This window comes from Lontra canadensis, unplaced genomic scaffold, assembly GCF_010015895.1.
Source record: "Lontra canadensis isolate GAN:19392208 unplaced genomic scaffold, GSC_riverotter_1.0 scaffold227, whole genome shotgun sequence".
Classification (NCBI taxonomy): domain Eukaryota; kingdom Metazoa; phylum Chordata; class Mammalia; order Carnivora; family Mustelidae; genus Lontra; species Lontra canadensis.
The window spans coordinates 314,174-328,866 of NW_022631221.1; the positions used below are offsets into that span (position 1 = coordinate 314,174).

The following is a 14,693-nucleotide window of genomic DNA, read 5'->3' on the forward strand; positions in this document are numbered from 1 at the left end:
TTTGTTCTTTGTTTACAACTGTATACCTAACACTGACCACAGGCATTCACTAAATACTTGCTAAAGAAAGGGTAAGATTTACTTCCTTTTGGTTTCTACACCAACCATTTAAACTCCCACCAGCCTGATGTCACAGTCCAACCAGAGCATCAGCTCACAAATTATTATGACCTGAAGATGCATGTGAAGGGGGAAAAAAGATGGCCCAATGAACTCTCATGAAACTCAGAGCCTGTTTTTCTTGCCATCCCACTGTGTAACATGCAAAATCCCCACAAGACTGAAACAAGGAGGTGGATGGCCTTCCCACAGCAGTTTCCACCTGGCAGGTGGATAAGAATCAAGGACTGATAAAGGTGTGGACCAGCTAACATACCACTCGCTAATTCTCTAAAAATGTCTTGAGTGGGCCAACTGAAAAGCACTACCCACTGAGCACAAAACTGCTCACTGGCTCTCCAGGGTGGAGAAAGCTAGCACATATGACCTCAGCCCAAGAAGCCTGGTTCCTTCCGGACTGATTAGAGACAGTTACAGATGTGTGTTCACACTGCAGCCATGAAGGGTTGTAGACTGCTAATGGGGTTGGGGGGAGGGAGCATCAGCCCTCCAAAACAACATGTTCCCAATTATCAGTTAGTCCTACTACATCTAGGATGCCACCAGTACCTGCCACTGTCCCATCTGGGCAAGAGGGACCCGATGGGGAAAAGGACTCAGTGAACACATCCCACTGGCCTGGAGCAGGTGGTGTTTTATGAATCGCAAGGAAGCACAATACAGAGATACAAAAGTTAAGCAGGCCCAGCCTAAGCACAACAGTGCCCATTTTAACAAAAGTTCTTCCTCAGAAGAACTGAAATTAAAGACTAATTCCTCCCTGTAATTTCACTATTAGATTCAAAACTACAATCACCGAGGGGTGCCTGGGTAGCTCAGTGGGTTAGGCCTCTGCCTTCAGCTCAGGTCATGATCTCAGGGTCCCGGGATCGAGCCCTGAATCAGGCTCTCTGCTCAGCAGGGAGCCTGCTTCCTCCTCTCTCTCTGCCTACTTGTGATCTCTGTCCGTCAAATAAATAAATAAATATTAAAAAAAAAAAACCCCACGAAAACAAAAACTACAATCACAGAAAGGACATGAATTTGTTCCTAACAACATAAACCATACACTGTTCTGGGCTCTAATGCCCTTTCCCTGAGATGAGACCAGAGGAAAGAAAAGTTGATCACACACTGGCAGAAAGAGCGCTAGGCTAGGGATCAGGAGCCCTGGCTTCTCTACTAGCCCTGTCACCCCTTAGGGAAGTCAGCTCTGAGCATCCATTTCCCATTCTTCCTAAAGAATACTTTACTTTCCATAAAGTAAGAAGGTAGGAGGAAATTAGCCCAAAGTCACAACCTTCCAACTCTACCATCTAATGAGCCTAGAGTCTCTCTCATCACATACTTGGTTTGCTGTGCAGAAGTCTGAATAACACCTGTATATTATGCCCAAGAATTTGAATCTTTAGATAAGAATTTTATCTTACCTCCCTTTGCCTTTTGAGCCCCTCTAGCACTTGGGAAGAGAATTTGCATGAACAGGTAGAGCACACTCCAATACTCTAAAACTTTGTCAGGGAAGTTATGGCAGCATTTATACACATTTACACACACACACACACACACACACACAGAGGCAGGAACTTTCTGGAAGGACTGATCCTTGGGCTTGGCTCCAGCTACAAGAGAAAGTAATATAGGTACAGGAGAAGATAATTCAAGTTCCTAATTTTTGTCTGTCTTATTGGACAAAAGGCCATGTGCCTTGTACCCCACATTTCCCTGAGGTGGAACCACCTTGATCCTCTAATAAAAGAATGAGGTGGCCTGCACACACACACTTTCAAGAGCTTTTGGTAAGTGACTTAGGAGTAAGAAAAACAAGAGCAGCTATTGCTCACAAATGCTAGTAGTTCCAAGTAGGACAAGGTCAAGAGGAGGCTCTGTACTTCAGTAATATGGCTGGTATGGTGTGAAACCAGCCAGGAGCATATCCTGTAGAGGAAATGACACTCCCAGCAATACCATCTGTTCCTCTTTGTGTCTGGCATGATCTATATTTTTAACCTCAGGTGCACCTGAGGTCCACCAGTAAGAGCCCTATAAAAGCTGCTCTGAAGAGCAGTTTTTCACAGACCTACATTTAAACCACACTCAGTGCCCCTCTCCCCCATACCTTGATGGTTGGCTCTCCATCCCAGCCTAGCAAAACTTCTAAGCAGGTGCACAGAACCCTGGCATGGAATGTTTCATAAGAAAAGGAAAAGCTTCTGAGAACTATAAATTACATTTGATAAGGAAGGCTCTGTGGGGTTCATGGTAAAGTTCACTCCATAAAACACAATGACGTGATTTAGAATGGAGGCTTCATGCTGAAAAAAAATTTTTTTTTTTTAAAGCAGCAGTACATGGGCATTGAATGTAGGCACTATTGCATCTGTAAACTCCCAATACTCTTTAAAGTTCAGCACCAAAGATTTGGAAACCATGCTATTGTATTCTTACACACATAATTCTTCCTTTCATTTTTTTCTTTTTCTTGGTAACATCTTTTCTTAATTCAGGGCAATATCCTCAACAACACACAATCAAAAGTTTTTGCCTTAACACTGTTCTTCCCCAAACAAACTGCATAACCAAAATGTTAGCTCCAGAGTAGAAATATGGATGCAGCTTTTAAAATACCTCCCTAAGAAATAAAAACATATCTCTACACAAAACTTTACACATGGGTGTTAACAGCAACATTACTTATAATAACAAAAAATGAAATAATCCAAATGTCCATTAGCTGATGAATGGATAAACAAAACGTGATATATCTATACAACAAATTATTTAGCAACAAAGTGGAATAAAGTACTGACACATGCTATAATATGGATAAACTTCAACAACATTATGCTAAGTGAAAGAAGACAACTTCTAAAGACCACATGTTGTATGAGTCTGTTTATATGAAATGTTCACATAGGTAAACTACAGAGACAGAGTAGATTAGTGGTGGCCGTAGGCTGCAAGGATTTTGAGGAACAGGGAATGACTACTAATGGAGTTTCTTTTTGAGGTGATGACAATGTAGGAAAATTAGAATATGGTGATAGCTGTCAGCTGCAGCTGATTTAGTGATGGAATATTACAAAGCCATTAGAAATAATTATAAAGGCTATATGTCATTATGGAAAAATATTTATGGTATAATGCTAAATGAAAAAAAAAAAAAAAAGAATATACAGAGATTCCCAACTGAAAGAAAGCACAGAACAGATGAAAATGATGTTTGTGCTAGGATGGTTGAATCATGGTGAGTTTTTCTCCCCCTCTATTCTCCAAACTTTCTGTAATCTTGTCCCCACTGTGTAAAGGGAAAAAAAAAAAAAAAAAGTAGCCCCAGTCTTCCCTCCAAGAGACCAGGCTACCACTTAAAATGCAGAATGATCAAAATCACCTTGTTCTCTTTTTCAAGTTCCCTTTTTAAAACTCCCACCCACTTAGTTTACTCAGATCAATTGAGAAGAGCCCAAAGAAGGAAGAATGGGATAAACAGTCCTATCCCATTCCCAGAAGCCAATTTCATTTTACTGGCTTTGTCAGAAGCTGAAGCCTAGTCTAGCCAAAAGTCTAAGTGGAGAGAGTCTACACACTGGCCAATTCCATGCTCTGATCTTAAACTTCTGTGGGTGAAGGCAAGTCACTGCTGGCAGGAGGTTGGATTTGGAAAGATGAGACTTTCCCCCATCCTTAAGAAAGGATGGTAAGAAAGAGGAGTCTGGGAAAGAGTCCCTATTTATACCTCTCCTCTGAGATTTTATGTCCAATCTCCAACTACAGGAGAAAAGAATCCTGAGTCATTGAATTTTTTACCACAAAAGATCCTTTTCTGAGTAATAAGGAATTGTCAGTCACCACCTCTGCTGTCTGCAAACCCCTGAGAATCTATTACTGTCATCGGCAACCCAGGCTAACTTTCCCCAAATCAAGCAATGGGGACGTACCAAAAAAAAAAAAAAAAAAATCTAACACATACATATGTGTGGGAGGGGAGAGTACATTTAAGGGCACACTGCTATCAGGTAATTTTAAGGATCTACTAACACTGGCAAAGTAACAGAGAACTACATCTGTTTCTGCTTGAGAAAACGCTTCAATAATATCCTGTTTCTAGAAAACTGCATAAATTCTTGGCATGAAGCCTTCAGATGTTTCAGGGGTGCTATTTTCCTTTTCTGAGATATAAGGGCCCAGGAAGGAGAATACAGGCCACACGGGAGCCTGTGAAATCTGCCCAAGTCTCACTATAGTTGGGGCATTTTCTGCTGTTGCTATACCAATCAATACCTTCACAGAGATTCAAGTGTCCCCAAGCCCTGACAGAAGCACAGGTGGCCTTTCACAGCCGAAGTGACCCAGCTCAGCACCACTGGAGGTCTACCAGCAGAGTGGAGGCTTCCACCCTAAGAAGAAATAGAGGATGAGAGAGCAAACAGAGGAACCCTGCTGGTTTCTAGGCCAAAGGACTAAAAGGGAAAGAAAAAGGACACCATCACAGACACACATGAGCACAAAAAAAAGGAAACATCCACAGATGCCTGACAGGTTTTACTGCTAAAACCTAAGCCCTGTAAGAGGTACCTCTTTCCCCAGTGCCTCTACTTTTTCAAATAAAGGTTTTACACAGACACTCAAGAACTTACAAGCATCCAAGGGAACAATGGCTGTTGCCTTGAATTCCAGCGAGAGTGGGAGTGAACAGATCTTGATGCTCAAGGACAGTCACCCCAGCGCTGTCCTGGAATTGCTTCATTGGTCTCAGATTCACAGCTGTTGCAGCTTCAAATACTCATCACAAACCCCCCCCCGCCCCCAAACTTCAAGGTGCATCCTTCCTTCCCACCGGTATGAAAATAGCCCTCCCACATTACAGGCATCATTTCTCACTGCTCTAGTTTCCAAGACTTCTGCAATGTGGCAACATAAATTAAGAATATTAATTTTTTAGAAACCATTCCACTAAATGAAATCTCACTATGGTGGGATATGTGGGTGGCCCCTAGATTGAAGCCATCTTGAGGAGAAACCTGGATAAAGAGTCTCTATTATCATACATGCATTTGTCCCAGTGTTTACCCTTAACCCAACTGTCCTAATACTCCACACTCAGGTCTGCACCTGAGCAATATTTGCTTTCAAATATTAAAAAAAAATAAGGTACTGGGCTTCTTCCTCTACTTGTTCTTTCCCCTTCCGCTTAAGGGAAGATCCCTAAACAAGACTTCCTTACTGTCCAGGAAGATAGAAGAAGGAAAATGAATCCTGCTTGTCAGCTTCAGCTAGGAGATCACATGTCAATTCAGGAGCTCAGTAAAATGCTTCATGCATGGCAATTACACAAGGACCACCAGTGGACCTGCTGACATTCAGGCCTTCAAGTGGGCACTGCAGGCCTCTAAGTGGGCACTATAGTCCTGCTGCCTCTCAGTGAACTGTTGCTTGTAGAGGGTAAGTAGAGGGGAAAAACAGCACTTAACACTCTCTGGTCTTCATTCTCTACCCACAAGCCCCTCTGCTAAAGACTTCTCCACAGTTCACTTCTTTCAGTACAGAAATGAGGAAGCCTGTGTGACTAATTTTTTTTAAAGATACTGTAATCCTCTGAGCCCACAGCCAGACACCAGGAGAGTTGACCTCGAACAACACAGTTTTGAACTGCGTGGGTCCACTTCCACACAGATTTTTTTACAGTACGGTATTATAAATGTATTTCCTCTTTCTTGTGATTTTCTTAAGAACATTTTCTGTTCTCTGGCTTACTTTATTGTAAGAATATAGTATATAATACATGTAACATACAAAATAATCAGCTAATCAGCAGTTTATGTTATCACTAAGGATTCCTGTCAACAGTAGGCTATTAGCAAAGTTTTGGGGAAGTCAAAAGTTATACGTGGATTTTTTACTGCATAGGGGTCAGTGCCCCTAACCCTGTGTTCTTTAAGAGTCAACTGGAGTTACCTGGTTGTCAAAACAGCTGAGGATATGGGAAGAGTGCATAAGGAATGATGTAAAATATAAAGCAAGTCTTTCTCTGGGCTACAGAAAAGCATGGAAGCATGGAGGGAATGAAATAATGCTTAGTAGCAATAAACCTAAAATAAGTTCTTACTTTTAAAAAGCCAGGTGAATGATTACCTTTGGAGGGTGCATATATGTATATGGAGTGGGAGGGTAGCTGAAGAAATTGCGCCCCAGCAACAGCAAAGGAGGAAATCCCCTGCCAGGAAACGCACCATTGCATAAGAGCACAAGTTCAGTCACCACAGGATGGAGACCTGCCAGGAAACCAAACAATGCTGAGGTCTCTTCTCTACCGGCCTGCATCTGCAACACCTCACTCTACATTTCTTCTCCTTTCTGTTACCTAAATTCTGGGCTTTGAGAAGGCAGTCCAGTCCTCGGAAAATAAATTGAACTGTGCCAACTGACATTGGGTTTGATATCAGGGTTTAAACGTTTGCGGGGTGGGGTGGGAAACAGCCCTACTCTGAGCACACAGTACTACAGTAACCAAGTCACTCTGCAGACAGGAAGTCCTAAGTATCAGTCCTCATACAGTAGTGTCCTCTAATTTAATTAACTTGACAGCAGGTCCTTAAGCAGCAAATGGTCACCACTTAAAACTAACAATATAAACCAAAATACACTGACTTAAAAGACTGAACTCCATGACGGCGCATGTGTTCTGTCTTATTCATTACAGTATCCCCAATACCTAGCACAGTGCCTGACATACATTCCGCATCACTTAAACACTTGGGAATCCTGAATGAAAGAATGAATAAACAATTGAATATTGTGCACATGCCCAAAGTGTGTACCTTGGAGAATTAGGGATGCTCAAGATCTGAAAAAGAGCTTGAAGAAGTAGTGCTTTGAAAAACTTCTAGAAAGACTCCAGCTTCAATTTTATTAAATGGTAAGCAAATTAGAAGCTAATAGTATAATCTAGCAGTTGAAGTGTGGTCTCCACCATGAGCTATTTTTGTGACCCTAGGCAAGTTATTCGGTTTCGGTTTCAACTGGGGAAAAAAAAAAAAGGAAAAAAAGGAAATCATAACAATATCCAACACAAAAGTCTGTTATTAAATGAGATCAAGAAAGTAAACTTCTTGGCATAAAGCTTAGTACACGTTCCCCAAGAACTGTTCCTATTATTGCTATTGTTGTTGCTTTATTAAATACCTCCTTTACTAAGGGGGAGGTAGACCTACTCCTGCCCCTCCACCCAACCAACTGTGAAAATTTTCATTTCTGGTTAAATATGCATCTAGCTAAAAATGCGAAGCCCAGAAAATTCAGAACTCAACGCCAAGAACATGTCTGTACTAGCCTCCACTAGATGGTGACAATTTGGGTGTGGAATTCCCAAAACAGAAAAGGGGTGTGTGTGTGTGTGTGTGTGTGTGTGTGTGTGTATCATTCATACACACATTTTACACCAGAGTAATGGAAAGAGCAAAAATGAATTAACCACTGCAAAGGATGGAAAGACACACTTCTACCTCTGCCGATCTAGAAAGGGGGAGGAAAGGCCCACAGTTAATTGAACTGGGTAGTTCTACAGCACCTTTGTACAAAGCACACACAAGCCCAGTAAGCAAGAGCAACAAAGCAGCGAGCTCCCCACTACCACGAGTACATTTTGTGGAACAGCAGTACTAGGCCTCCGGGCCAGGACATGAACTTCCACCTAAGGAGTCAAAGACTTGATTTTGACTTCTTTTTCGTCTTGGGTCTTAACAGTCCCAGTCCCACCCCCACCGCCGGCTAATCTCGTTACAGGTAACTTTCCACTTCAGCAGCCCCACAGCCAAACCAGGAGGGAGGGTCACACCTACACTATTATTTGGAGTCCCTAAAAACCAGAAGCAAAAAAGAAAGCCTACATATATAAACAGGAAGTGATTTCGGTGAGTCTCAGCCCGGATAATAAGTAAAGTTTTTGAGATTAAAGAGCAGATGAGGCGCAGGGGCTCCAGAAAGCTCCGACTGCTCCCACACACGGACTCCAAAATCTCCTCAGGAAATCCACCGTCGCCAAGCCACCCTGCCCCGCGCAGCACCCGCAGCTTTGATCGGCCGGAGGGGGAAAGTAACAGGAATAAGAAAGGGGCCTCTGCTTTCATGTTCCCCCGCGACCCGCACAGTCTGGTTTCCGCTCTGACTCCCGGCCAGGGAGCGCGACCCCATACGCCGGGCGAGGCCAGGCGACGCGCCTCGGTCTCGGCCACCAGATCCCGCCGCAGACCGGCCGTCCGGTCCTCTTCCCGGCCTGCGCACAGCCCACGCCGCTGCCCGCTCAGCCTCCCCGGCCGCCCTCCCGGCCCCGCGCGCTGCCGGCCGGGTGACAGCGGGGCCGACGGACACAGCAGCCGACGCTGGGCGGCCGGCCGGGACTCCCCGGCGTACGTCCCTGGAGGTGCGCGCCAACCCCGCGCCCGGGACAGCCTGTCGGCCGCGCCAGTGACACAATGCCCGGCCTCGCCGCCCCCCAGCAGCGGTGACAACTCACCCGGGGAACCGCGCGGCGACCTCCGCGAGGGGGGGCGCTCGAAGCTTCCGCGGCGCTGGGATCCGCTCTGCCGCCTGCGCGCGCCCGCAACCCTCTCGGGTCTAGGCGAGGCCCTGAGTGCCCTTGTCTGGCTGGCTTGGCCAGTGCTACGGGAGAAGGCGGCGGGAGGCGGAGGGCGAGGCTGTCGCCGGCTTACAGAATGGAACGCGACGGCGGCGGCGGCGGCGGCGGTAGCGGCGGCGGCGGTGGCGGTGGCGGCGGCAGCAGCGGCTCCCGCGTCACTAGCCCAGCTGTACCGCGCGGGCGGGGGAGAACCGCGGAGGGGGGAGGGGAAGGGGCGGGCAAGGGGCGGGGTCAGGCGCGCACGCAACAAGCGCAGGCGTCGCGCCGCCGGGACCGCCCCTCTGGGAGGCCCTGACGGTCCACGGCGGCCAACACGCACGCGCCGCCGGAGGGGCCGCAGGCCCCGCGGGAGGCGAGCCCGGAGCCCGGACGGGGCGGGGCGGGGCGGGGCGGGGCGTGGGGGGCGGTGTGGGGACTGTTTAAAGGGACAGTCACGCCTACTGAGCTTGAGTGGCCCGGCCTGTGGCACGGGGTCAACCTGCGCCGCGTTTGCAGTGCGCTCTCTAGTTCTTTTACTATTATTATTTTGTGGAGTTTTTGGATGTTTTTTGGATTATGGGATTACTATTATTTGCAAATAATTGGTTTGTTCTCAGGTTCACAGGGCGCTTTCACGCATGTTGCCTTATTAGCTCTTGAATCGCTTGCCAGACCTAGGACTGATGCAGGTCATCATCTCTTTTTTAAGGAGTACTCAAACTGTGTAGTGTAATTTACCGAGCTTGAAATTGCCCCACGGGGGTGGGTGCGTGTAAAAAAGCACATTCGGGATCCCGCCTCCAGCCATTCTGATTCAGGAGAACTAGGATTGGACTCAGGGATCTATTTTAAGAAGCATTTCTCGCTGTCTCCCTCTCTGTCAAATAAATCTTTAAAAAAAAAAAAAAAAAGAAAGAAAGGAAAGGAAAGGAAAAAGAAAAGAAGAAGCATTCCCCAAAGTGATTTTTCAGCACACCGAAAGCACTGGACCGATCTCAAGGTTGAGAAAACTGTACTTAAGAGCAAAGAGCAAGGATCGGCAGAGTGTGGGCTAGGACCACACCATACTCCTAACTTTATCTCCCATCCTGAGCCTTGCCTCTTTGGGCTGTTTTCCAGGATATACTATGCGAACGGTTTGTGCACCATATCGCTACACAGTTTGTTGGTGATCTCACTGCAGCCCTCGGAGGTAGTCCTCCGTTTGTATGTTTACAGGGCTTGTGGCCCATTGATGGCGATGATGGTGACTTTATCTTTGTGCCCCAGGACCTTGCACAGTGCCTATTCAGAAGTGCTCCTGTTTGACAATCAGTGCCCGAGTTTGCCCTTGGACCCACAGATTTCGTCTTCTTGCAGCTTAGGCCAGGCAGGCCCCTCCTCCCAGATGTCCTTTGGACAGGATACTCCCCTCTCAGGGCCTCTCGCCTAACCTAGTTCTAGTAGGTTCCTTGGAAAATTGCTGTGAATTAACAGGGCATGCCCTTAAGGTAGCTAAAACCAGAGCCCATGCTCAGGCACCCATCCCCAAGAGAACCTTCCCCTCATGGACCCCACAGAACCTATGGCTTTAGCTACCTTTTCCATATGTCTGTCCTTGCTCTGCCTTCTTTCTTCCTTGGCTTCCTGTTGGGCATCACTCCCATCCTGCTCATTTCCCCTCTCTGTTGGGGCTGCAGGGCCCAGATCACCAGGGGGTTGGAAAGCAAGTATTAGATTGGCCTGGGTCTGCAACAGAGCTCAGCAACCCTATGTGGGCTGCAGGAACACCCCAGGCACACCCAATGCCTGGAAGGGGACAAGGGAAAGGGTAGAGAAAACAAATGGAAAGAAGAAAAGGTGGGCAGATTACCCACAAAGGCAGCTTGGTGTAGTGGAATAGGGGTTAGGCTGGGCTTCTGAGCCCCTGGCTTTGTACTACAGTCAGTTTGGCCACTGAGCAGCTTAGTGACCTCATACAAGACCCACCATCTCTCACTGCAGGTCTGCAACTCACTTTCTGAAAATCCTCGCCTGGGATCTCCCAGTGTCCACCGAATGAAATCCAATTCCCAAGCAAGGGCTGTGTCCAGTGCTCTCCAAAATCTGTCCTAAGTCCCCTCCATACTTCCACACACCCCACATACCACCTGTGTCCTAACCTCTCGCATGCCACCTACTTTTACATCTCAGAGCTTGTGCCAACACTGTTCCCTATGCCTGGAATGTCCTCTCCAACAACAACCCTTTGCAACCTCTCCAGAGCTCTCCTTCCTTTCTGTGGCGTTTTGGACAAGCCTCAGTTTAGCTTCTATTTCCTTCTGTGTTATATTGCAGGGTCAGCAGTGAGTCTCTTTTCTCCTTTTGTAAATACTGGCTCCCCAGCCTCTCCTCTCCTCCCATTTCCCTGCCTGCCTGAATTCCACTGGCCTCCTATAGAACTGAGCAAAAGTCTCTTTACATTCTGCTATGGGTCTTGCTCATTTTTTCTGCAACATTGGGGTGATATTTCCTGGCCGAGGTTAAGTATTTTTATGCCATTGAAAAGATAATTCTTAAAATGAGGGTTAAGAATAATTTAGATGTAGAAATTCTAATTTGGGAAGAACCATTTTTTAATTAAAAACTGTCTTCAGGGGCACCTGGGTGGCTCAGTGGGTTAAAGCTTCTGCCTTCGGCTCAGGTCATGATCCCAGGGTCCTGGGATCGAGCCCCGCATCGGGCTCTCTGCTCAGCTGGCAGCCTGCTTCCTCCTCTCTCTCTGCCTGCCTCTCTGCCTACTTGTGATCTCTGTCTGTCATAAATAAATAAAATATTTTAAAAAAAAAAGTCTTCAATTTTTTTTAATTTGACAGCTTTATTGAGATCCAGTTCACATACCATATAATCACAATTTAAATGTCTAATTATATATTTAAAGTGTATAGTTCAATGGGTTTTAGTATATTTACAGAGTTGTGCAACCATTACCACAATCAACATCTTCATGATCCCAAAAAGAAACTCTAAATCCATCAGCAGGCACACCCTACCCCCCTCCACCCCCCCAACCACAACCAATAAGCTACTATCTTCCTCCAGAGATTTGTCCATTCCAGACATTTCATATAAATGCCTCATATAGTATGTGGACTTCAGAATTAATTTTTTGTATTTTTATGGCTACCATAATGATTCTTAAGGCCAGAGTTAATTTTTTATTTTCATTTATTTATCGAGACACTACCTGCCCTAAAAGGACTTAAACTGGCTCTTGGAGTTGGTAGTATTCCTGGGGCCTCCCAGATTTCCAGTACAAATCTTAATATTCTAAGCCTGGATATTGGAAGATAGCTTAGAGTTGGGCCCAGGTTGGTGGTGAATAGTCAATCATGCCAGTTGGTATGGGGCTGTGGGGTCCCTGGGACTTGGGACTTCTGGTGCTAAAACTAGGAGAGTCCTAGCAAACAAATGAGTTGGTCACTCGTATGAGTCACAGGGCATGGTTTTCTTTCTCCCTATTTCAGGAATCCAACGAGGAGCTTCCCCTTCATCACTGAAAAGGCAAGAAGGGGAGAAAAGGTTGGGAATTAATACTTGGTATCTGTGTTGCTGTCGTTGTTATGTTTAACAGCAGGAATGACAGCTACCATTTATTGAGGACCTACTGTGTGCTAGGTACTTGGTAAGCACAACTTTATACATGTAGCCACTAATTTTGACAACAATCCTTCAAATTAAGTATCATCATCACCATTATACACATGAGGAAACAGTCTCATGGAGATTTTTGTAACACTAAAAACTACATGGGGCACCTGGGTGGCATAGTTGGTTGAGCACCTTCTTGGTTTCTGCTCAGGTTGTGATCTCAGGGTTGTGAGATCAGACCCTGTGTCGGGCTCTGAACTCAGTTTGGAGTCTGCTTGAGATTCTCTCTCCCTCTGCCCCACACCCTCCCCCCTGCTTCTCTGAAATAAATAAATAAATCTTTAAAACAAACAAACAAAAAAAAAACTCCAAAGCATGTATGTTGCAAAACAGGAATTCATTCTTGTTTGTCCAAAAGTTGTACTTATCCAAATACATCATATGTATATATGGCCCTTCCTACCCCCAATAAAAATAGCAAATAATGCCAGAAATTGTCCTCACATATTTCTTGATCTTTTTGAAAGTGCTTTCTTGCGTACCAACTTATGTTATCTGCACAACATCCCCATAAAACGAGACATTAATTAACCCCCTATTTTGACTGACAAGGAAGTTGAGACACCGAGCCGGTTACCAGCTTGTCTAACCTCACGCGGGAGTTAGCGTGGGGTTTCTTGTTTTGATTCAAGATTCCTTGGGTAATCTCCAAAGCCCCGTGATGGTGAATAAGTAAACCCACCTGACCCCAGAGGATCTGGACTCTTCCAGCTATCTTCACGCAGGTAGTCAGAGTCCACAATAGGTGGGCCAGGCAGGGCTGAACCGCAGATCTGAGGGGCAGTTCCCACCCTGGGGAGGAAGATCCTGAGGTCAGGCGGTTGGTTGTCTGAATACATAGGCCTGTGCCATCATCCTTCCTCAGATATTCGGGAGCCTATGACCCCAAACATGTCATTCTCAGTGACCAGGCTCGGTGACCCCGGCCCTAGTGGCCATTAGTCAGGGAGATTTGGAGAGGTCAGAGGTCAGAGCAGGGCTGCTCAAGCAAGGAGTCCCTGTCCTGGGAAAAAGGACACCTGAGGCAGTGCGCATCTAATACTGCCCAGTCAGTAAGTCTAAGAGAGTGATCAAAACCCCTCCTGCTTTTCTGAAGCACTGACAAGTCTTTGACATTTTTATCTGGTAAAAATCAGGTGAACTGGATGAAAGCGCTGGCTGGGTTATACACTCAAGCAAAAGCCAAGATGGCAAAGAGAGTGTCTACCTGCTCTATCTTCAGATGATAACTGTCCAACTCCCCCCTCAACAGGTTCTAGTCACCCTGTTTCCCTGTTTCTACTTTCTGCCCTTTGCCCTGGGGCTGGGCAGTGACTCTGGGAGTCAACCAGCTGGGAAGAAAGGAGGCAGTAGGGGCAGCCCCAGGGCCTGAGGCTCTAGCAGACACAAACCACACCCACATGGCTCCTGGTCATTTGACACTGCCTTCCCTTGACGACTTTCTTCCTCCAGACTGCCCAGGCATTCCACTCTCAGGTGACTTCAAGGTGAGTTGGCTCAGTGAGCTGCAGGGGGATGAAGGACTAGGACGGGCCCCCTCCTTCAGACTTTCTGAAGAGACAGGCTGGGCTGTAAAGTTCTGGCCAGCTTACATCAGACCGTTTGCCAGGCACTGTGTTAATGGCTTTCCATCCGTGATTTCATGCAATCCTTGCAGGAACCTGTAAAGTAGGTATGAATTCTATGATATCCATTTTACAGATTAGGAAACTGAGGTACAGAGAGGGAAAGATAAGGCCGAGACCATAGTTACTAAGGAGGAAAGGCTTACCTAACCTCTTCGGGAATACAACCACAATTTGCAGTGGGAAAGACAAATGTGATTTTTATTTTTTTATTTAAAAAATTTTTTTATTTTTCCTTTTTTTTTTAAAGATTTTATTTATTTTTTTATTTGACAGAGACACAGCAAGAGAGGAAACACAAGCAGGAGTGAAAGAGGGAGAAGCAGGCTTCCCGCAGAGCAGGGATCCCAATGCGGGGCTTGACCCCAGGCCCCTGGGATCATGCTCTGAGCCGAAGGCAGACGCTTAACAACTGAGCCACCCAGGCACCCCCAAATGTGATTTTTAAAGGGGTACCACAGCCCGTTCCCTGCAGTGCTGGAACCACCCTGGACTGTCTTTCAAGAACCAACTGCGAACTTGCCAAGATTTTTGTGAGCCAGCTATTAAACACAGACTTTATTAAAAATGAAATTACTGGGGCGCCTGGGTGGCTCAGTGGGTTAGGCCGCTGCCTTCGGCTCGGGTCGTGATCTCAGGGTCCTGGGATCGAGTCCCGCGTCGGGCTCTCTGCTCAGCGGGGAGCC

The 14,693-nt window shown here is 46.2% G+C and overlaps 1 protein-coding gene across 1 annotated transcript in view; it reads right to left on the reverse strand.

Annotated features, from left to right (window-relative positions):
• The window catches only part of SUSD6 (sushi domain containing 6), an 89,886-nt gene extending 81,085 nt beyond the window's left edge, over positions 1 to 8,801 (reverse strand). Inside the window, exon 1 of the mRNA XM_032849404.1 lies at positions 8,612 to 8,801. The gene's annotated coding sequence lies outside the window, so the exon portion shown is untranslated. The remainder of the gene's footprint in view (positions 1 to 8,611) is intronic.
• Between the last annotated feature and the right edge of the window lie 5,892 nt (positions 8,802 to 14,693).